Here is a 22,868-nt window from a genome sequence, read left to right as displayed (position 1 = left end):
TCGTATCGAAGGATAGGAGAAGCCGGGCGTGAGGAGATTGGGCGGCAAGGTTGCCGCAGTAGGAAAGAAAACGAAGAACAAAAAAAAATGACAAATTCTGTGATATACGAAAAGGTGTTCCGCCTCTGTTCTACAAGCACTAATCGGTTGATGAAGTCACAGGAAATCAGCTTACCTCGTTCGGAACAAAACACCTGATTTCTGCTGGATAGGACTTTTGTGTAACACTTGCCGTTTAACTTTTCGGAACACTGATCTGGGTCGACTGTAGCAGAGCACGAAAATGAAATGTCAAATATGCCACTAAAAAGTTTACTTCAACAACAACAACACACGCCTACTAAGTCGGCCACAAAAAAAAAAACAAGAACCACTGTTAGCTTTTCCAAATCACCGCCGCGGGGACTACGTAATCTTTCAATCACTCAGCAATTCTCCGCTACATGTCAAAAGCTGCTCAGCCAGAGATGCCATTACCGGGTGTTGTCGGCACAGCTTCAAAGTAGTAAGTAATCCTGCCTTTCGGTGCGATCAGCTCTTCCTTTCGTTTCCATCACATTATCAGCGCCTGATAGCCGTGCTTCGGTGAATTATCATTCGCAAGAGAGAGCGAGAGAAAAAAAATCTCGGTCCTTTGGTACGCAAATTGATTCTTTTCTATTTACCACTTCATCACTTTGCATGTGTTTAAATCGTCACGACAGGGTTTTTTTTCCTTAAGTTTTACCCCATTCATTAACGGCGGTCATTCGTTCGAACGACGCTATCAGCTCCAGCGATGGAAGATAAACTTCCTACGTGAGCGCGTGAGTGACGATATCTCACTGCGTTTTGGACCGGACACCGGGCGGCGTGAGATTACACGCAAAAATCGCCACTATTACACAGCCTACTGGGATTTAATTAATGTACACGCAATACACGCCAACCGGATCGGTGCGCGTTTAATGTAATAACCGACACTCCATAAAAAATAAAATGACAACTCGACACCGCCCGCTAGTTCACCGCGCGCATTTAGAGACACACACACACGATTCGCACGACTGTCGACGACAGACTGACGAGACGATCAACCGGAATGTTTAGAATTGCGTGAATGGGGACGATCGACGACGAAGAAGAAGGTAACCGCAACTAAACCAAGCAACCAACTAACCAACCATCGTAGTAAACACAGCGACTAACTCTCTCTCTCGTTCGCTCGCTTGCTACGAGGACCGAACCAAAACAGAGCGAAATTATGAGAGAGAAAAAGAGAGCGTTTAATAGTGAGAACGAATGCACTGCCGATCGCCAGATTGTGGACACCGTTCCGCTACTTTCGGTGGTGCTCCGATGTCACACCCGTGGGAATGATTCACAATCGCCGGTAGGCAATCTGGGTTCGTGATTTGAAATCCCGAAGGGAGTCGAATTCCGAATGCCGGCTAGCCGGTTTTTCACTCACCCAATACGTGAAGAGACTGTCAATGAATGCCGGGCAAACAAATAAACAAATAAACTAACAAAAATTGTCACCAAAGCCAACGGTGAGAGAAAGGATGGATCGGTGAATTACTCTCCGATCGAACCGAACACTGGCGAACACGACCACGAAGATGAGTCGTGAGAGTGAGCAAAACCAAAACAAAAACACAAAAACCGAGCGCTGTCGTTGGATGCGGTGCGGATAAACAAAAACAAAATCGACCTTGGTTTAGGAGCTGAAGGGGCGGAAGACGAATTACGCTCGGCGTTGTTTCACCAGAACTTCCTCCAGTGAGTTTCCTTTTTTTCTTGCGGCGCATTTTTTCGGTGATTTATGGTGAAGGTTGACCTCCCCAGCCCCCGTCGTAATTCTGTATTGGAAACTAATTGAGTGCAGATAAATTTTTACGCATGTTTAGTCCTCGTCGTCGTCGTCGGTTCATTGTTTGGCAACTGGTTGTGAGTGCCGAAGCGAATTTCGAAGACATTTTAATTGGATGCGAAGGTTGCTTCTTTTGAGGTGGGGCACTTCTTAGTTTTCTTGTGATTTCTTATATAAATTAATTTGATTATATTTCTACTCAATTTCAGTGGCGTCTCGTGACAAAATTTACAATGAGTATATGAGTAAGATGAGTCATCATTGCTAATTAGTAACGATAATTTTTAGTTTGTTACTCAATTGTTTTTTTTAATTTTTGTGAGGGCTTCGCTAAGTTCTTATACACTTAACGAAGCCCCCCCAAAGATAAATAATAAAGACATGTACGTGCTTATAAATATTTTTAAAAAATGTGGTTCGTTCCCGGTACTTTCTGAAATGACCGCACTCACCGCTTGGTGGTGCGCGAGGTTAATTGCATTGTTATCATTTCAACCAAGTGTGCCATAAAATCACAGACTAACAGACAGGACACTCAAATTAGATTCTTTAACCATATAAACGGTCATTTCGAATATTCCTTTATTTGGGACAGTACTCACATGTGTCATGATGGCGCCACGTTACCCTATCAAAAACATCCTGTCTGTCATCTAGACTGTGTTTATTTTTTTCATTTACCAACAGAGTTGCCATTCATACAGAATTACCGGTAATGTATTGATTTGTATACGGCCATGCGAATTTCATGCAGGATACAGATTAATTACATATTGCCAAAACTATATACAGAATTGTGCCTACTGCTCATCCTACAACGCAATACAAAATCGAACCCGTTCTGTTACAATATTTACTTGCTTCTGGTCTGCCGTCACTTAATTTCGGGTGAAAATTACCAACACAATCAAAAATAGTCTAGATGAAAAACGTTGAGTAAAATAAACGTTTACCTTCCAACATCACTAAAAAAGTTAAATATATTATCAACGTAATCCAAAAATTTATTGTGACGATTCATTTTCAAATATTTCGATGAAATCAGGCAACCCTGCAAGCAGCTGATCGGTGTTGACAAACGAGGGGAAAGCAACTAGTAAAAAAACTTTTACGTAACACAAGGGGTGTACCGATAGTAAATAGTTCGCGCAGTACAATATAGGTGGAACTAGTGCTTAACGAAAAATTATTTTTATAAGAATTTACTCATACTGTCATGTCTGTTAGTCTGTGATAAAATCTCAGTATATACGAATGAGCTACCGAATCGAAAGGTTCTCACGGTTTGACATTTGCATTATGGATGTTTGATGGGAACTCAGCAGTGCAACCAATTTATCACCATTGGTGCCAGTTTCACGGAGGACCGTAGATGTGCGCCAAAAAAAGATCGTGACTGTCATGTCTGGAAATTCGTTTGTGGCCCCCCTTCCAAATAAGCTTGAAGACAAATCGAAACCCAGTCGATAGTTTGTTGCTAATTAGTTACGATAATTTTGAATTTGTTGTACAATTTTTTTTATTCTTTCGAGTACTTCGCTAAGTTCATCACAAGGTAATGAATCACCTTTTTCAAACAAGCTTAAAAATAAACCGGAACCCAATGCTAATTAGTTAGGGTAATTTTGAATTCACAGCTCAATTTTTTTGTGTTCGAAATGTACTATAATCGATTCGGGAGTCTGAAAGAAGCCTAAATTTTATTCGTATTCACGTCAACCAGTTATGTCTCTGACAATACCCACCCGCTTTTTTCATTAGGATAGTTTCTGACACGAATTTGGTTGATTTATAAAACAAATTCTTTAAAATTGACTCGGTTGATACACAAAACACAAGCTAAATATATAAAATATATATTGAGAAAAATTTAAAATTACCGTGACTAATTAGCAACTAATAAGCAACACATTACTCACTGGGTTCGATTCACTTTCAAGCTAATTTAGGAGAGGTGCCTCGTTAACTTCCTGGAAAACAAAAATAAATTGAGCAACAAATTCAAAATTACCGTAACTGATTAGAAACTTATTAGCAACAAACTATTCACTGAGGTTTGACTTGCTTTCAAGCTTATTTGGGAGGGGTGTTTCGTTAACTTCAAATGAACTTAGCGAAGTACTCAAAAGAATAAAAGAAAGAACAACAATTCAAACTACCGTAACTAATTAGCAACTAATAAGCAACATATTATTAACCTGTTTGCGTTATCATCGGCGAGAGGTGTCTCGCTAAGTTCATGATGAAATTTAAACGTAACGCACCCAACATGGATTACCACAACTTCTGCTTATTTGCAGCATACATTCAGGCGTAATGTCTTAGAATATGAAAAGATTGCAAATATAACTGAAATGTAATTTTATTATAAAGGCATTTGTAAACGTGTGATTCGTTTATTTTTGGAAACTTTAACTTTTAAATGTCATCGAATAACAAAATAAATATTAGTACACAGCAATTTTCTTCTGACGAATAATTGAAATTAAATTTAACTGAACTTTTTCAATTTCTAACCTAGAAGAAATCTTGCAAATATTGTTGATATTAACCACGGTATTATTTTTTAAATCTTTCCAAAGAATCTATTTTTGTAAAAGCTGCAAACGAATTCACGTGAAAAAAAATCTCTTCACAAAAATTGCTGCAATATTGAATCCACGCAATTCTGCTGCGGGACGATCGCAGTAGCAATGATCGGCCCGAGCCCGACAGGTACTGGTCGGGTTCGGGTTTAGAAAACAAAAATGTTTACCGGGATCCAGCTACGATTTTTTCATTTTTAACGGGTATGAGTTGGGCTTGGATTCAAAAATTTTATCAGATTTCGGGTATTCTAACCAGAATAGCAGAACTTTTCCGGGTTCGGGTCGAGTACGGGCATTTTTTATATTTTATCGAGCACAGGTTGGGTACAGGTTTGGAAGAAAAAGTAATCTCGGGTTCGGGCCGGGTACGGATAAAAATATTTCATATTTTATCGGGTTCAGGTTTCAGAAATTGCTTACAAAATCATCTCTAGTTCGCAATGCGAGTTTCGTTTCAAACAAGAGCGATTCTGTGATCCAACTGATGGTCGTTTGCATTGAAGCAAAATGCACCGAAAAGTGAACAACGACCGTGAAAATTCTACAAATCAGCGCTTTTTAGGGGTTATAAATGCCCACGAAAGAACTATTAGAATTACTTTTCTGTTGAAAATTTGCATGTTTCAACAGAGAAGTAATTCTAATAGGTCTTTTTAATAACAATAATAATAACTATAGTAATGATAATAATTATAATAATAAAAACATATTATTTTATTTGTATCATACATTCAGGAGTTACGTATTAGAATATGAAGATTGCAAATGTAACTGAAATATAATTATAAACTTTGAACTATCAAATGTCATCGAATAACAGAATAAATATTAGTACACAGCGATTTTATTCCGACGAATAGTTTAAAATAAATTATGCTGAATTATTTCAATTTACAAGTTAACTTAAATATTAAAATCTTCAAAATATTGTTGATATAAACCACGGTATTTTTTCCCGAAGAGTTCATTAGTAAAAAAGCTGCAATCGAATTCACGTGAAAAGAAATCCTATCACAAAATTGCTGCAGTATTGAATCAATTTGCACAGGAGGCAGTTCTGCCGCGGGATGTTCGCAGTAGAGATGGTCGGCCGGGTTACGATTTTTTCTGTTTATGTTCTTGTTTTCGTATTATTGAAGCTCGAAAATGTCTGTTTATCTACGCAATTCTCGTCATTTGCGGGAAGTTTTCTGTTACAATTCGAAAAAAATGCCGCTGAAGCGCATCGAATGCTCTCAGAAACTTACGGTGATGCTGCTCTGAGTAAAAGAACGTGTCGGGAGTCGTTTCAACGTTTTAAAAATGGTGATGTCGATGTCGAAGACAAACATGGTGGTGGAAGTGAAAAAAAACCTTCAAAGATGAACAACTAGATGCATTGCTTGATGAAGATTCGTACCAAACCCAAGAAGAGCTTGCCGAATCGTTGGGAGTGAGTCAGCAAGCCATTTCAATACGCCTAAAGGCCCTGAGTATGATTCAGAAAGAAGGAAACTGGGTGCCGTACGAGTTGAAACCGAGGGACATCGAGCGCCGTCTATTTGTATGTGAGCAACTGCTTCAAAGACAAAATCGTAAGGGTTTTTACATCGAATCGTAGCCTGTAATGAAAAGTGGGTTCGATACGATAATCCTAAACGCAGTAAATCATGAGGAAAGCCCGGGCATGCTACTTCGTCGAAGGCAAAACCGAATATTCACGGCGCCAAGGTTATGATTTGTATTTGGTGGGATCAGCTCGGTGTGATTTACTACGAGCTCTTGAAACCGGGTGAAACCATCACAGGAGATCGCTACCGAACGCAACTGATGCACCTTAGTCGCGCGCTAAGAGAAAAGCGGCCACAATATCAAGAGCGACATGACAAAGTAATTCTCACGACAACACGACAATGCTCGGCCTCACGTCGCAAAAGTGGTCAAAAAGTACCTGGAAACGCTGAAAGTCTTGTCCCACTCGCCGTATTCCCCAGATGTCGCCCCTTCTGACTTCCACCTATTCGATTCGATGGTACACGGTCTAGCAGATCAACATTTTCAATCCTTCGAAGAGTTGGAAAAATGGATTGCTTCATGGATAGCGTCAAAAGAGGACTCATTTTTTCGAGTTGGGTTCCGAAAATTGCCGGAAAGATGGGAGAAAGTTGTCCCTAGCGACGGACAATACTTTGAATAATACATCTGTAAGCACGTTTTTGCAACAAAGTATTTAATTTTGGAAAAAAAACGGCGGAAGCAAAAATGAACACCTGATAATAATAATAATAATAATAATAATAATAATAATAATAATAATAATAATAATAATAATAATAATAATAATAATAATGATAATAGGTCAACTCCGCAGTCGACTTTCAGTCGATCTCCCAGGTTCTCTGCTGAGCATCACGTAAGCCATTCTCTCTTCCGGCATTCTCGCTACATGTCCAGCCCACTGTAGTCTGTCAAGTTTTATAAGCCTTCCAAAGTTCGCATGTTTGTATACTTGGTACCGCTCGTAATCTATTCATATGTGCCATTCTCCATTCTTTTCTTTACCACCGAGTATTGAGCGCAGGATTTTTCTTTGAAGGACACCGAGTACTTGAACATCTGTTAAACCACCATTATTATATTTTTTTTCTTTTGTTCCCTATACTTTCGTTGTTTTTAATCATAGTTGGACTTATTGTTGTCTTTTATTTAACCTCAATTTTAACCAGTATCTGTCGTTCGCCAGAGTTGATATCATATTTTGTAAGGGCACAATTCCAGTTTCAGCGAACCAAGGTTACTCTTGTTCAAGTCAAGCCAATTATGTCTCTGACATTACCCACTCGGCTTTTTTTTTTTGTTTTTAGTATTATGTGCGCTATCTAGAGTACAGTTTTGATCTGAGCAAAATGCCTCCTATATTAAGCATTCGATCCGGAAAAAATAAGGAATTAATTTCGATATTTTCATCCGTTGAAATATGAAAATTTGCAATGAAGTACCCTATGGAGGACATTTTAGCCGATTTGTTTTGCGCGAAATTCGGCTCACACGAGAGACAATTATACTTTGGTGCTGTTCCTTCGCATTCGCTGAAAATGTCATTAACATTGCTCAGTAAATAAAATTCATATTTCGGTCTTTTCTAGGAGCAACAAATCGATTCTAAAAACCCCTTGTTAATCCACGTAGTGGTGTGATTATGATATTTTTCTCTTGTCATTTCATTGGTTTTATTAAAATATTTGTTAGATTCCATCCTCGACCATTAGTATTGTGAGCTTATCATTATTTTATCTTCGAAAAACTCTTGCATTGAAAAACACTGAAATTTGTCGGTTATGTCACATAACATTACACCTCTCGAACCGAAAATGTTTACCGTAACCCTTTTAAATCTGATTGACAATGTAAGCTTTGAAGTAAGTTTATCGAAATTCGTTGAGTCATCTTCGAGAAACTTCAGCCGATAAAAAATGTATAGTTAGTCGGTTACGTCACTTATACGGTATTATATTCAAAACCGGAAGTAAAACTATCTGTTTTCGAGCCTAATCCAAAATTCAATAGTATGTTTAAAACGAGCCAAGACTTGGCAGTGCTATCTCTGAGAAAATTTGGCATTTTGACGGTTGAGTCACTTATACCATTAAATCTCCAGAACCAGAAATCACAACCATTTGATCTTTAAACTTGATTTACAATTCCACAATCCATAGTAGCTTTCAAACAGTCAGTTCTAAGAAAATTGAACGGTAAAAAAACAACGCGTTTTGTCGGTTACGTCACTTATAATTTTTTATCTTCAGAACCGGAACCATTTGATATCCAAACTTGATCAATGGCTCAACAGTAGCTTTCAAACGAGCCTAAGCTTGTTGAAATCGGTTCAACCATCTAAGAGAAATTTGAGCGGTAAAAAACAACGTGTTTTGTCGGTTACGTCACTTATGCTAGTAATAGCTTTTCAACGAGCCTAAGTTATATGAAATCGGTTTAGCCATCTCTGAGAAAATTGAGCGGTAAAAAACAACGCTTTTTGTCGGTTACGTCACTTCGTCACGTACCATCATTTCTTCGGAACCAGTAGTCACAGCAATTTGAATTTCGAACATAGTCTTTAAAACGAGCCTAAGCTCGTTAAAATCGGTTGAACCATCTCTGAGAAAATTGAGCGGTAAAAAATATGTTCGAAAACTGCACACACACAGACATTTTCCGTTCTCGTCGAACTGAGTCAAATGGTGTATAACACTATTGGTCTCCGAGGCTTCGTTCGAAAGTCAGTTTTTCCAGCAATTCTAATATCTTTCTATAAAGAATGGCAAAAAGATCTAGGATCTGATGTCTCTTATGAGACAACTTCATTCGCACAAAAAAAAGGTGAGAATTATTTTCAACAATATTTAGCAGAAGAAGTTTCGCATTAATGGAAATTTTTTATATTATCTAAAAATCGATCCTTATTAACCATTTGTTGTATTAGTTTTACTCTGGTTGGCCCCGACTGATTGGCAGTAAATTTGTAATGACGCAAATATTTATAGAACTATTTTTCATTCAGTTCGAGATTCTGTATTGAAATTAAAAATCTAAATTTCTTGAATTTCTTTTGGGTCGATTTATAGATCCTGAAAAAAGGCCAAATTCCGTCTATGCTTTACAGCGTTGCAGACATTTTGTTCAAATCAAGAATCGTAGTCCATGTAGCTTACATAATCTAGCTTGTTTTATTCGTATTCCCGTCAGACTGATGTTAACCACCTGTCAAATATTTTTTGATACAATATTTTTCGTTACAAAAAGTAGACGAAACATTTTAACATTTGAATTGATTGCAATGAACAGTGAATTGGTTTAATCACATTGAAAAAAAAAGATAAATTTCATTCTTGTGATACATTTTCGAGATCCTGAAAAACAGTCTCGTCCGTTCAAATGTGTATTCTTGATAGTAGAGATATACTGTTTCGTATTTTGAAAGCGAAGCAGTGAAACCTTACACAATTCACACAATCAACTAATTAGAGTGACTATCGGTATGCGGGGATGTGCGATGAAAGCGCCATTTTTTTCGTATTTGCGACATCCAGTTATGTCTCTTACATTACCCATCCACCATTTTTATATCTAGTTAAATACTGGCAGCATCTGTTCTGTATGCACTGAAACATCAAACCTTGAAAGAATAATTTTGAATCTTCTGCTTTGAAAAAACTTTGCGTCGCCGACTCAAAGCGAACAGAAAATTTTCAAATCTAGTGACACTAAGAATTCTTATCGACCGGGACTTGAACATACGACAGCTGGCACATGAGTGACAACGATTCTGATCGTCTTCCGACTTTCAAACAGAAACAAAATCCAATTCCATCCGCTCTGTTTTCGATTCCCACTAAGTAAACTAAATGAATAAGCATTCGAACATTCGTTTTCTGAAGTTTTCCAAAATATCAAAAATATTATTACTGAAGAACAATACAAACTTCAATGTTCTTGTTTGAGTTCATGTCATGCTTCAAGTGTTTGACTCAGTTCAGTGGCACTTTCAGCTGACGATGTTCACACTCAAACCCAAAATCAACTCCACATTATCCACGCATATAAGACTCACACAAGAGAAGTAAAGTACTCCCATCCGCCGGAATGCCGCGCCGGAATATCTTTGCGTCGCACAAACAAACAATTTACGCGCTAGTTTTGTTTATAAGTTATGTGACAGGGCGGCGGCCACTTATTCTGCCACGCTCCAGAACTCGGCGATCTCATCATCATCATCATCTGGAATCATGCAAGCAGCAGAACACACATGTTCCGTCGTCGGAATCTCCGGTCTGATCTCGTTCCTTTTCTTTCGAGTGCTGCTTGGTTTTGCTTCCAGACAGTGAAGGAGATACAAACAAAATTCGAGAGATCCCGGGGCCGCCGATTCAGAAGATCACCACATGCAGTTAATTATGTTGTTAATTACTTACTGGAGACGGGTGTAAACATCATTCCGCGTCGGATATGCTCAGTTTACGGTGCCCGGTGACCTAAATTCGCTTAAGTGTTGAAATTCTCCTCCGAGAATCGATGTGGAACTGAGTTACGCGTTCCGATTGCGTAATGTAGGAACCAGTCGTCGCCCCGTCCGACGACGATGACGATGACGACAAAGTTCAGTTTGGGGAAATCAATAAAACAAAAATCGGTGTCGGTGAATCTTCGTACATCCAGAGAGAGAGATAGAGAGTGTCGTAAATCTTTACGAGCGGGATCACATCTCATCGATGATGATGACGAAAGGTGTTGACATTAATTGCCGATTTGCATCCGTCGAAATGCTCGATTAGGTTTTTATTTCTATACTGGCTTCACGATTAGACAGAGGATTATGGAAACGCAATGCGTAGTTCTCGCGATTTATGAGTCGTTAAACGCTTGGAGAAATGTCGAAAGCCCCTTTCTTATGGACGCATTTGGGTGCGAGATTATAAATTTCAATATTAATAACGTTCAAACAAATAAATTTGTTGTGATTCATCAGCTTTGTTAGTCATGGAGTAAAGATCAATTCGAAGGCGTTGGTATGGTAAATTTTTAATCTTTGAAAGACAGATTGGAATAAAAGATTCTTTCTAGAAGAGCACCTACTTGACGGAAGGAAGACGACTCATCCTAATCTTCCATAGAAGCCGCAGAGTTGGTGTTTTGGACGAGTAAGAGATCTAGAATACGATCTGAACAAGCGATACAAATATATTATCGACGTATAAATTAAACTATCACGAATAGAAAAAAACGCTTTCAACACAACTATTGAAAATGTAGGAAAAACCTGCTTTATAGCTGGATCTAGTTGTTATCTTCTTCCTTGGAGGAGAGCTATCCAGTCTATGAAGCCATTTGGTTACCGTAGGTTGTATTCGAATTCTGGACCCGGAACTGAATTCTGGGACTAAATTCGGCGTATTCGTATTCGAGAACTGAATTCCGAATCGAGATTCTGGGAATGAACCCTAAATTTCGAAGATGATTTCTGTAACCGAACTCCGTTCTGAGCCTGAATTTTAGTCCAAAATCCAGTTCTATTTTAGAATTTTAGTTATGAATTCAGTTTTTGAATCCAGATCCAGATTCAAGATCCAAAATTCAGGGGTTTAGAACAGTTGAGTGCTGTAACCTAGGACTGGATTTAGGAACTTAATCCTGAACATAAATTGTGGACCTGAATTCCGGAACTTAAATTGAATTTCTGGCCAGGAATTTAAACTGGAGCTGAATTCTGGATTCTGGACCAGGACCGACGGAAATGATGACGGGTAAAACGTCGGATTCAGTGGTCGCCAAAACCTGAGATAACTAAGTGTTCACAAGTTCCTAGCTCATGCCTTCCTGGGGTTCTATGACGATGATTGATCATTGGAATGACGTTGACTAGGTGCTACAGCTTTCCATGGTGGTAGCAGAATGAGAGGATGAGAATCGATTTGGGCTCGAACATCCCATTTGATATTACGAAACTAATCAAAAAACCCTCAAATAGGTCAAGTAGTTCTGCTTACTATCGAATTTCTGAAGATGAATTGAGATTGGTTTCAAATTACCAAGACTATTCATGAACTTGTTGATATATTTTTAAAAACCGTTCATAAAAATGATTGTATTCTCCATAGAATCTTGTTTCATACAAATTTGGACAAATTATAATAAACGCATTATTTACTTACTATCCGCAGGAGATAGAAAATCTCTCTGTAACGTTAGTATCTATTTGATGCAAACATTGCATTGATACGGGGCTGTCCGATGGAACGGGAACCTCGGAACCCGAATACTGAATAGTTTAATAGAATAGAAAATATAGAATAGAAAAGTAGATAATTACTTTTTGGAGAACAAAACAGAAAAATCTAGTATCGAACGTAAAGAAACGAATTACACTTTTTTGATCGAAAATCGAAATTTCAACTGTGACTTTGACGGGAGCGACGCATAAGCCTACTACGATTATTTTATGTGGTTCTTCATTCCTTGAAATATTTTACTTGAAGTCGTGCTTTTAAGCTGGAAATTTAGATAAAAAAGTGAATAAAGAAACAATTCAATCATCAAACAAATTTCGCGAAGCTAGTTTTAGGTTACCCTCGTCTTTGCAATTCTACCTTCTTTGTCGATGGCAAAACTGTGCATCACCAAACCCAACTAACGGAAATCATTCCGGTATGAGTTAATGTGGTACCTTCTGCGGGAAGCCGAGCCCCCCAACCGGCACTAGTTCGGGTCTGTTTTAAGATGAAAACTCACCGATTATACCGGCGGTAAAATCTCCCGGCGGACACCGCTGGCGAGCGACGGACGGCCACTATCAATATTTACAACTCAGGCATCGGCGTGAAATCGTCGAAACGTGATCCGTTCACCGGCCATTTGAACATAACCTAACCTCACTTCTCACGTACCTATCACCAACCGAACCAAAACCGTGCGGTTCGAAGCGCAAAGTCGATGGTAACTGCGATCATGCATCGATTGATGCACGTTGCTATCAACAACACCGTCGTCAAGTCAAACTGCATATTTTTCCTCACATTTCACGCCGAACGAGAAAGGCTGAGTTCACAGGAAATGGTCGATTGAATTGGACACGTAGCAAATCGTAAAACAGATTGTCCCCGTCCGGTCGTCCATTTGTCTGTGGTCGGATGCTGGAGACGAACACGCCAGAAGATGATGCTCTTCTCTGTTTGCTTAGCTGTCTGTTATTGCGAAAAGATGCTGGTCTTGCGAGCGGGTGTAACTATTTGCTAGATATTTAAAGTGTAATATAAACAAATAGTCACTAACTAGCGACCGCCTCGGGGTTTCGGCCGAGGATCCGTGAGGATTGTTCGACGATTCCCAATCACGGTATGAGATGACAATGCAAATTGAGAGATGAGATGTTGGTCGTCGAACACCCGCACTATGTTTCGAAGCTTCTTCCAGAACGTTGCAGTGAGTTTAGGTGGTTTTTGGACGAAGTGCGGGATTCGAAGCAGTTGCCAGTGACGGTTTGGTTTGGGCAGCCGAAATTCATCACCCAAAACACATTGTCAGGTTTGGAAGAAAAGTAGGTCACTTGTCTAAGTATCATACGTGTTTGGATTAGCTGTAATAAAATAATAACGACCGGGTCTCCTCCCCCACCAACCAACCAACCAACCTGTCCGGGACCGGGATTCAACGGAACAAAAAGCTCTTTGTTTGAGCTTAGTGATACATTCCATCTTTCCCGGCATTCAGTCGTCGGCAGCCAGGAGAGGAAGGGGCATCGACAACGGCGACGGGTTATGCTCTTGGAAAACGGCTTACAACACTTACGCCATAGGATAGAGACTCGTTCATGTGATGAAGTGGGCCTCTTCCGGCTGAGAGGATAAGACATCGCCGCGACGTCGGGGCTTTTTTTTTGGTGAGACATTGAACCGACTTGGCAGGCATACCGGCGGCGACGACGTGGAAATAATCGAATCACACATTCGCATGGGGTTCGGCGGCGGCGCACACGGACCACCCCGCGGCCAAGGGCTGACGACGACGAAGCGGTCCTCAGGGTTCGGAAAGATTACCAAAGTTGTGCCGCCACCGCCATCGAAGAGGTGACTGGCGGCTTTTCTTTGATATCAGAAGGTTGGAGCAATCTGCTGAGATTTATTCCTCTACTGTGCCTACTTTGCTAGATCGGATTTGACATACCAGCATTTGTCATGTAGCTGACAGATCCCTTCTGGAACACGCAGAACAAATATCAATCTAGTTTACTTTGGATTTATACTGTCAAATTTTGAACTTAGCGAAGTGCTTGATAAATTGAAAAGAAATTGAGCAACAAATTCAAAATTATCGTAACAAATTATCCACAAGGTTTCGATTTGTATTTAAACTTATTTAGTAGGAGTACTTTGTTTACTTTAAGCGAAGTACTCAAAAAACTCACTAGAGATGAACTTCGCATAATCGTTTGGAAATATTTTAATGGCTCTGAAAGAAACAGATTGGCGGAATTTAGTCGATGTTTTAAAACTGTTGAGTTTTTTTTTGTCATTATTTATCTTACTTTATACCAGAACTTAGACTTCCTGGTCAGGACTGAATTCAAGAACTAAATTCTAAATCTGGGACAGGTTCAGAATTCAGTCGCAAAATTCAGGTTCGGAATCCAGTCCATGTAATCAGCTCATAAATTTAGTTCCGGAATTATGGAGCTGAACTCATGTCCAGAATCCGAGTTCCGAATTTAGTTCTAGAACTGAATTCCAAACTTGAATTCCGAACCGTAAGAAAAGAACCGAATTCAGTTCCAAAATTCATGTTCCGAATCTAGTTCCAGCTTGTAAGTTCTGAACTCTGGAAATGAATACTGAAACTGAATTTAGAAATGAAATTCTAAATTTAAATTCAAAAAAATTGATTCGGAATGAAACTGAAGTCTGAAACCAAGTTCTGAACCTGAAAATAATTTCAGAATACAGGTGAATCAGAATCACGGTTCTGAATTCAGTTCAAGAATTTAATCGAAATTTTGCATCGTCACTCTGACCGCCAAATTAAACTTCAAAAACTCATCATCCTCTGATTCCGGAACCAGAAGTCGGATGCGAATAAAATTAAGGAATCCCGTATAGGGCCATGAAAACTATCAAAGTTTGTGGAAATCGACTGAGATGTCTTCAAGATAACGGAATGAGTTATATTTCAGAGATTTAAGGTTACTATTTCCGGAGCTTCCGGAATTCGGGGACCGATATAGCCGAAGTCTGTTGATATGGTTAGCAATAAATATGACTTTCAAATTGGATCGGTTCAGAGCAACGTCATTGAATTTGTTTACAACATCGTTCTAAACGCCGAAATGAAATTTTCAACACTTATCACTTTAAAACTCCGGAACCAGAAGTATGATCTGGAAAAAGTTTAGAATGTTTATATAGGACTATAACAATTATAATAAATTAAAACAGTTTGTGAAAACTGGTCTTGCCATCTCGGAAAATTCGAGGAAAGTTTCATTTTGGAATATTTGACTGCTGTTTTTCGGTACTTCCGGAACCGGAAACCTGAGACGGATAAAATCAAAACGGACTCGTTTGGCCATCAACTAATAAAATGCAAAAGATTTTATCACAGTTTTAAAGGGTATTCACGAATTCACGAAACTTATCACTCTAAAATGTCGGAATCGGAAGTTGAGTTTTGATAAAATTCAGCCGCCACCTATGGAACTACAATACCTTTAATTTGAATGTAAATTGGTGGAACCCGGCTTTGCCTTCTCTGAAAAGTCGAAGAGAGTATCATTTTGCAGCTTTTTATTACCATTTGCGGTACTTCCGAACCCGGAAACTGGGCCAGGAATAGCTGAGCTAGTTTATACGGTCATCAACTAATACGATCTATAAATTACAGACATTTTTCAACCAATTTTATAATCTTTACATGGTACATTATGCTCAAAAACTCATCCAGCAATTCCGGAACCGTTGGTCGAATAGAGATAAAATTCAAGAACTTGTGACGTCTTCGATAAAAAAAGTGCACATTTTTTCTTGCACCTAGTATATGCACCCAATGCATGCATGTTCATTGTACATTAGGGTGTCAATATTTTGGGATCATCTCCAATTTCGTAAAGCTGTAGTGTTCAAAAGTTTAAGCTCTTCAAAAAAGTCCCTATGCACAGTTTGAGCTAAATCGATTATGGGTAAGTGGTACCCAGCCCGGTGGTGAGAGTTTGATAATTTTCGACCTTGCAAAATCACCATATAGAGGGAGGGAAGAAAATTTCCGGATTCGAACAAATTTTTTTTATGCCGAATATTATCGAATTATCTGATATGTCGAGATCTTATCATCTCAAGAAAAGTTTTTTTTTTGGAAAAAATCGACTGAAAAATCCAAAAAAAATTTTGTATGTCAAAAATAACAACTAGTTCTTCTATGAGCATTTGTCTGCCATTAGACGTTCGCAGTATGAGTTCCGCTTCAAACAAGAGCGATTGCGTCATCCAACTGCTGGTCGTTTGCATTGCAGAAAAACGAAAACGAAAAGTGTACATTATACAAAATCAGCCGTTCTAATGGCTCCAAATGTTTTCTAAAGAACTATTAATATTATTAAATCGAAGGTAAACAGCAGTGCAAATCTAGAACAGTTTGATTAACTTTGTGCACTTTTCGCTGTGGGAAACTCGCACCAAACGAGCGCAAATAAACCCAGCATTTGGCTGCTTGCATTCGAGAAAAATGTCCGAACAGTGTTTAATATCGTAGAGAATTCCACAATTTGACCCTTCTGAGTGCCATTTGCAACACAAAATTTGATGCACGCACGTTGTTCTAAATTTTCATCCATTATAAAAATCGCCACACGAAAATTTTTCAACTTCTTTGTATAGACGCCAAACAAAAACTAATACGATATGCGTCAAAATTTGACAGAATGTGTATAAAAGTGTTGCCAACGTTGAGAGAATAAAAGTTTACCGATTGGACAAGCGCGGAAATTTTAAAAGGAAAATTTCGGTTCTTTTTTTATCATAAGGTATGAAACATCAAATGTGTACTTTAAGTTCAAGAGCAAAATAAAATTATAAAAAATGGACTGGTTTTCAATTCAATTCTTGGAAAAGCATTCGTAATTTTTTCAGCGCCCTCTGGATTTCCTGTAACTCCGAAATCGGAAGTTGGATAAAAATAAGATTCAGGAACTTTGTATGGGACAATTATAGCTTTCATTTGATTCTAACTTTGTCACAATCGGTTCAGCCGTCTCTGAGAAAAGGTAGTGCACTTATATTTATTTTTTTTTTGCACATATCACCCTGTAATTCCGGAACCGGAAGTCGGATTCGAATAAAATTCAGGAACTTTGTGTGGGGTTACAAGACCTTTCATTTGAACCTAAGTTTATGAAAATCGGTTCAGCCATCTCCGAGAAAAGTGAGTGCAAAAAAATGTTACGTACACACACGCCGACATTTTGCGTACTCGACGAACTGAGTCGAATGGTATATGCCACTCGACCATCCGGGTCTCGGTTCAAATATCGGTTTTCATCGTTTGCATAACCTTCCTATATGAGAAAGGCAAAAAGGCGGGTGGGTAATGTCACAGACATACCTGGAGGACGTGAATACGAATTGGCTTTGGCTCGCTAAAACGGAAACTGTAACCTTCTAAAGCACGATATCCACTCCAGTCATCAACAAATACAGGTTAAATTTGAGACTAAGTTAACTAAGCATCCCTTCTGGATAAGCTTAAAAACAAATCGAAATCCAGTGGATAATTTGTTAGTAATTAGTTGCGGTGGTTTTGAATTTGTTGCTCAATTTTTTTTTAAATTTTTACTCTTTACTCTTCGAATTGAAATTCATCACCCAATTCCGGAACCGTTGGTCGGATCTAGATAAAATTCAAGAACTTGTGCTGTCTCCGAGAAAAAAGAGTGTGCACATTTTTTTTTGCACCCAGCACATGCACCTAGTGCATGCGTGTTCATTGTGCACTAGGGTGCCAATATTTTTAGGTCATCTCTAATTTTGTGAAGCGACGTTAAAAAGTTAAAGCCCGGGGTATAAATTTTTTAACACACTACCATATTATTCCGGAACCGTAAATCGGAATCAAATGAAATTCAGAAGTTTTGTAAAGGTCTATTAGACCATTCATTTAAATTTAAGTTTGTGAAAATCGGTCACACAATCTCTGGGAGAGGTACAAAAGTTTATTTTCACAGCAATTGCATAACCTTTCTATATAAGGAAGAATTTTTTTTTTGAAAAACTCAACTAAAATTTTCGAAATCGAATAAAAAATTTGTTTTTGATGCCAAATATTGCCAGAAACGACAAGATCTTGTCATCTAAGAGTTTTTTGAAATATATCGACTTTGGGACTTTGCGAAATCCAAAATTTTAAGTTTTAAGTCAATCTGGAGACGAATTGATTTCTCCATGCGTGATAATTAAATGATACTTTTGGTTTGTAGATCAAGTTCAAATGGTTCCGGAGATTTGATGACAGAAGTGACGTAACCGACAAAATGCATTTTTTATCTCCATTCAATTTTCTCGAAGATTTGATCAATTTCAACGCTCTTAGGCTCGTTCGAAAGCTACTATTGGATCACTGATCAAGTTTGAAGATCAAACTTGCGGTTCCGGATATAAAATCGTATAAATGACGTAAGTGATTAATTTATTTCTTCTACCCACACATTTTCTTTTAGAAAATTACCTATGATCAAGTTCCAATGTGTTATTACTGATACTTTTCGTTTCCAGAATGTTGTCGAATATGCAGCGTAAGGCTATGTCCATTTAGAATGCGGAATAATAAAATCATCTGTATCTCGGTAACGAATTGACGTACAATTAAGGTAACTCACAATGTTTCAAAGCAGAAATTTATTTCTCTTCGTTTCTAAAGAAAGATCGCATCCTTGGCACATTCTCGATGGGCCGTTAACTGCGGGCAGTTGGGTGGATTTATGTTTTTATTGATGAAATCTACGTTATTATTACGGTACCACTGGATGACTTCGCGGCTGTAGTGGCAACTCGCCAATTCTAGGCAAAAATTCCGTGGACCTTTATGGGCTTCAATGGAAGGAAGTACGCGGTTCTTTGACGCATTCTTTCTTGTACAGTTTCGAACCCAGTGTCTTATTCGTCACGAACACTTTGGTCTTTGCTCCGCAGCTTCATATCCCTTGCCAAATCATCAGTTTTTTGACAAATTTGTCCATAAAAGCAAATTTACACTTCACAAGAACATCTCCTCGTGCCGTCGCCATGTAGAATTGACGAAACTTTGCTTCAACGTACTGTTTGGTTGTTTGCTGGCTTGATAAGAACGATATCCGGCTCACAAACGAACTCTTCGAACGATACTCAGCACCTTCTGGTTCAGCTTGCGGTCCCACTACGACGCTTACATTGAGGCACTCGATCCACGCCCTTCCGTTCCCTGAAACGTCATACAGGATTATCAAAGTGGGTGTGCAGATTTTTTTTTCTCCTCTCGGCTTCCATCTGGAATAACTTTTGACTCACACCGTCCAATTTGTAACACAGTTAAAGCCTAGTTAAAGTAAAAGAATTCTTGCAGCGGTCACTTTCCGTGCCGCTGCAACACAATAAGTGATTCCGGATTCTAACTGGACAGAATTTTAAGCGATGAATCAAGCGTTTGTGAAATTACTGAAACAGTTTGAATGAATTTGTGTCAAAAATTTACCAAAATTCGTGTCAGAAATTGTCCTAATGGAAAAAAGAAGATTATAACAAATTTTAATCAAAACTCAACAACAAAAGACGGGTGGGTGATGTCCGAGACATAACTGGTTGACGTAAATACGAATAATACTGACCTTTACCTTTAAAATAAAAAATATTAACAAAACATAATATAAATACATTTATGTCAAATCTTATCAATAATTGCACTTTTCATGAAAAAAAAATCACATTCAGAATTTTGATTTCGATTATTCCATTTCGGATTTGCATATTGCAGTGAAAGAAACTATCAAAATGCTGTATGGGATTCATTTCTGGCGTTCAGTAGATCCAAACTGTGGAATTCTCTACGAAACTAAACACTGCTCGGAGCATTTTTCTCGAACGCGAAGCAGTCAAATGCTGACCTTGTTCGCACTCGTTTGGTGCGAATTCCGCACAGAGTCCCATAGTAAAGTAAGTCGTATTCGCGACGAAACAGATTCGCAAAATAGTTTCAGCGTAATTGTAGAATGTTTTAAATAGTGAAGTTCGAAATATCCACCCTTTAAATTCGACTATAGCTATTCTGCCTGTGGTTGTCTTCTGTTGTGGAAAAATGGTGAGATAACCTAAAATTACTCGAAATTGAAGTTTTTCAAAACGTTTGATAAGTAAAGAAGGATTTAAATACTTCATATATTCTATGACCAGTAAAAGTTTCTTATTCAGTTCTGTTCGGAATCCAGGTCCTGAATCCATTTCTAGAGTTCAGTTCTGAAATTTAGTTTCAGAATTCTAAACCAGATTTTCTTTGTCATTTCTAGAATCCAGATCTAAAATTCAGTTCCTTGTCTAGAATCCAAGGTCAGGATTTAGTTCCAGAATTCTGGAGCTGAATTCGAATTCCAGAACATGTTTCTGAGCCTGGATTTTGGAAACGAACCTTGATTCTAGATCTGGATTCTGGAACTAAATTTTAGAAATTGTATCTGATTTTTGAAATTGAGCTTCCAGACCGTCCGGAATTCAGATTTAGAATTCAGTTTCAGAACTCTGAAACACTGAGTTCTGAACCTGAAGTTCTGGAAGTGCAGGGATCAAAATTCTGTTTCAGATTGCAGGTCTAGAATTTAGTTCTAAAATTCAGTTCAACAAGTGCAACTGAATTCAGGAACTACATTCTGAAGATTTTTGGACTAAACTAACCTCAGATCTGGTTTCTAGAACTGAATTTCGGAGCGGAGTTCTGGATCCGAATTTGGAAACAGAATTCTGGACCGGAATTCTGTAACTAAAATTTAACTGGAGATTAGAGTTCAGTGCTTGGATTCAGGTTAAGAATTCAGTTTCGAACCAGAAATTAGATCTCAAATTCAGTTCCAGAACAAAGGTTCAATAATCAGTTCTTTAAAATCCAGTTTTTGAGTACCAGAATTCAGATTTTTTAACATCAAAGAAACTAAACCATCCATTTTATTCGTAGTCACGTCATCCGTCATATCTGCTTTGATCACGGGACGTCATCGACGTTTCGCTTCGACGTCGTTCATCTTCCCGAAAACCGGACTATCGTACCCGAAAGCGATCAAAAATCGCTCCACAAAACTCCGACCGATCGCCGCGATCACAATCGGATCCGCAGACGACAATCGCGTTCGGTTCTACGGGGCCGCATATGCCGCGGGTCGTGAGAAAGGGTCGTCGATTGTAAATCATGGGCGAGAAAAAGCGCTTTCGTAGCATCTTTGGTCAGCACATGGTTCGTTGTTTTCATTTTTTTGCGTGACGAAACATTTACGAACGATTTGACGGGTGGGGATCGGGATGAGTTATAGGGTGATTATCGACTTTTCCCGCTATCCTCCGTTGAAACACCCAAAATCAGGTTCAAATTATTCACCGTTGATGGCGATATTTTATTGAACTTTCATTGGTTGCGTAAATTTGATTTCTTTCTTTGTTCGGCTCCTCAAGATAAATTACAACATTTAAAAAAAAAACTCCACCCCAAACCATAAACACAATGACGGATAAAAAAAAATTCTGCCTTGTTTTGTGCTCGGTAATTTAATCGTAATCTGATTGCACTTTGAGCAGCCGTTTTTTTTTTGTTTGTGGAAGAAGAAAGTTGCGTTTGAACTGTGTTTCGGTTTTTGTTGCCACCCCGCGGCATGGCTAACTATGGTAGTTTCAATTTAACAACCGACATGACGAATGCGATAGAATCTTGATCGTGATTGGACTAGGGAAAAAATCCTTTGTTGACAGAAGAACAGTTCCCAAAAAGGTGTGGTCATCCAATTGACTGCATTATGAATTTGGTATTGAACTTTGATTATCTGATGTCGAGTTCGGTGTTTCTATTCGATCTATAGATACATCGAGACTCCATTAAATATTGTCATTAAAATTATTTCGATTCTATTACGTAACAACAACAGTCACTCGTGGAAAGGTCCGTTTATTGATCTTCGAATTTTTGTACCCAAATGAGTTGGACATCTAATTTATGCTGGAGATACCGATTTCCGATAGAGACCCATAGTGCTATATACCATTCGACTCAGCTCGACAAGCTCGGAAAATGTCAGATATTTTTTACCGTACAATTTTCTCGGAGATAACTGAACCGATTTCCACAAGCTTGGGCTCGATGGAAAGTTACGATTGGGACATTGATCAAGTTCGCTATCACTTCTGGCTCCGGAGATATAACGGTATAAGTGACGTAAACGACAAAACATACTTTCATTGTCGCTCAATTTTCTTAAAGTTGACCGATTTTAACAAACCTAGGTTCGTTTAGAAAGATCAAGTTCAAAGAATTTCGATAAATTTAGGGTAATTTAAAAGCTACAATGCGATCAGTAATCAAGTTTGGAAGAGTTATGACAAACATTAGGGTCCAACGCGAATTTTGACGTGAATATGTCTTACTTTACTAAAGAGTGTATCGAAAATAAGTTATCCACATACATTTGTGTTGTAGGCATGTATTTGTGATGGTTTTTACGCTCAGATCACAGCATGCTGTGCGTTTGGCTGTCAGCTTTCGTTTGTTTACTTGTTTGTGCGGTTGAAATTCTGCGTTTTCAAAATTCGCCCAGTAAAAGAATGGGTAGAACTTAATCGTGGATATCTTGAGTCATGCTATCAGAAATATGATCAGCAATTTATGATTAACATTTCAACAGTGTGAGATAA

At 38.5% G+C, this 22,868-nt stretch overlaps 1 protein-coding gene across 1 annotated transcript in view; it reads right to left on the bottom strand.

Moving 5' to 3' along the window:
- The window catches only part of LOC131431006 (uncharacterized), a 352,841-nt gene extending 351,752 nt beyond the window's left edge, over positions 1-1,089 (bottom strand). Inside the window, exon 1 of the mRNA XM_058596364.1 lies at positions 176-1,089. The gene's annotated coding sequence lies outside the window, so the exon portion shown is untranslated. The remainder of the gene's footprint in view (positions 1-175) is intronic.
- Positions 1,090-22,868: the final 21,779 nt, after the last annotated feature.

The sequence above is a fragment of the Malaya genurostris genome, chromosome 1, assembly GCF_030247185.1.
Source record: "Malaya genurostris strain Urasoe2022 chromosome 1, Malgen_1.1, whole genome shotgun sequence".
NCBI classification, from domain to species: Eukaryota; Metazoa; Arthropoda; class Insecta; order Diptera; family Culicidae; genus Malaya; species Malaya genurostris.
The sequence above is the reverse complement of the archived record's forward strand: the minus strand, read 5'-3'. Positions and strand labels throughout refer to the sequence as shown.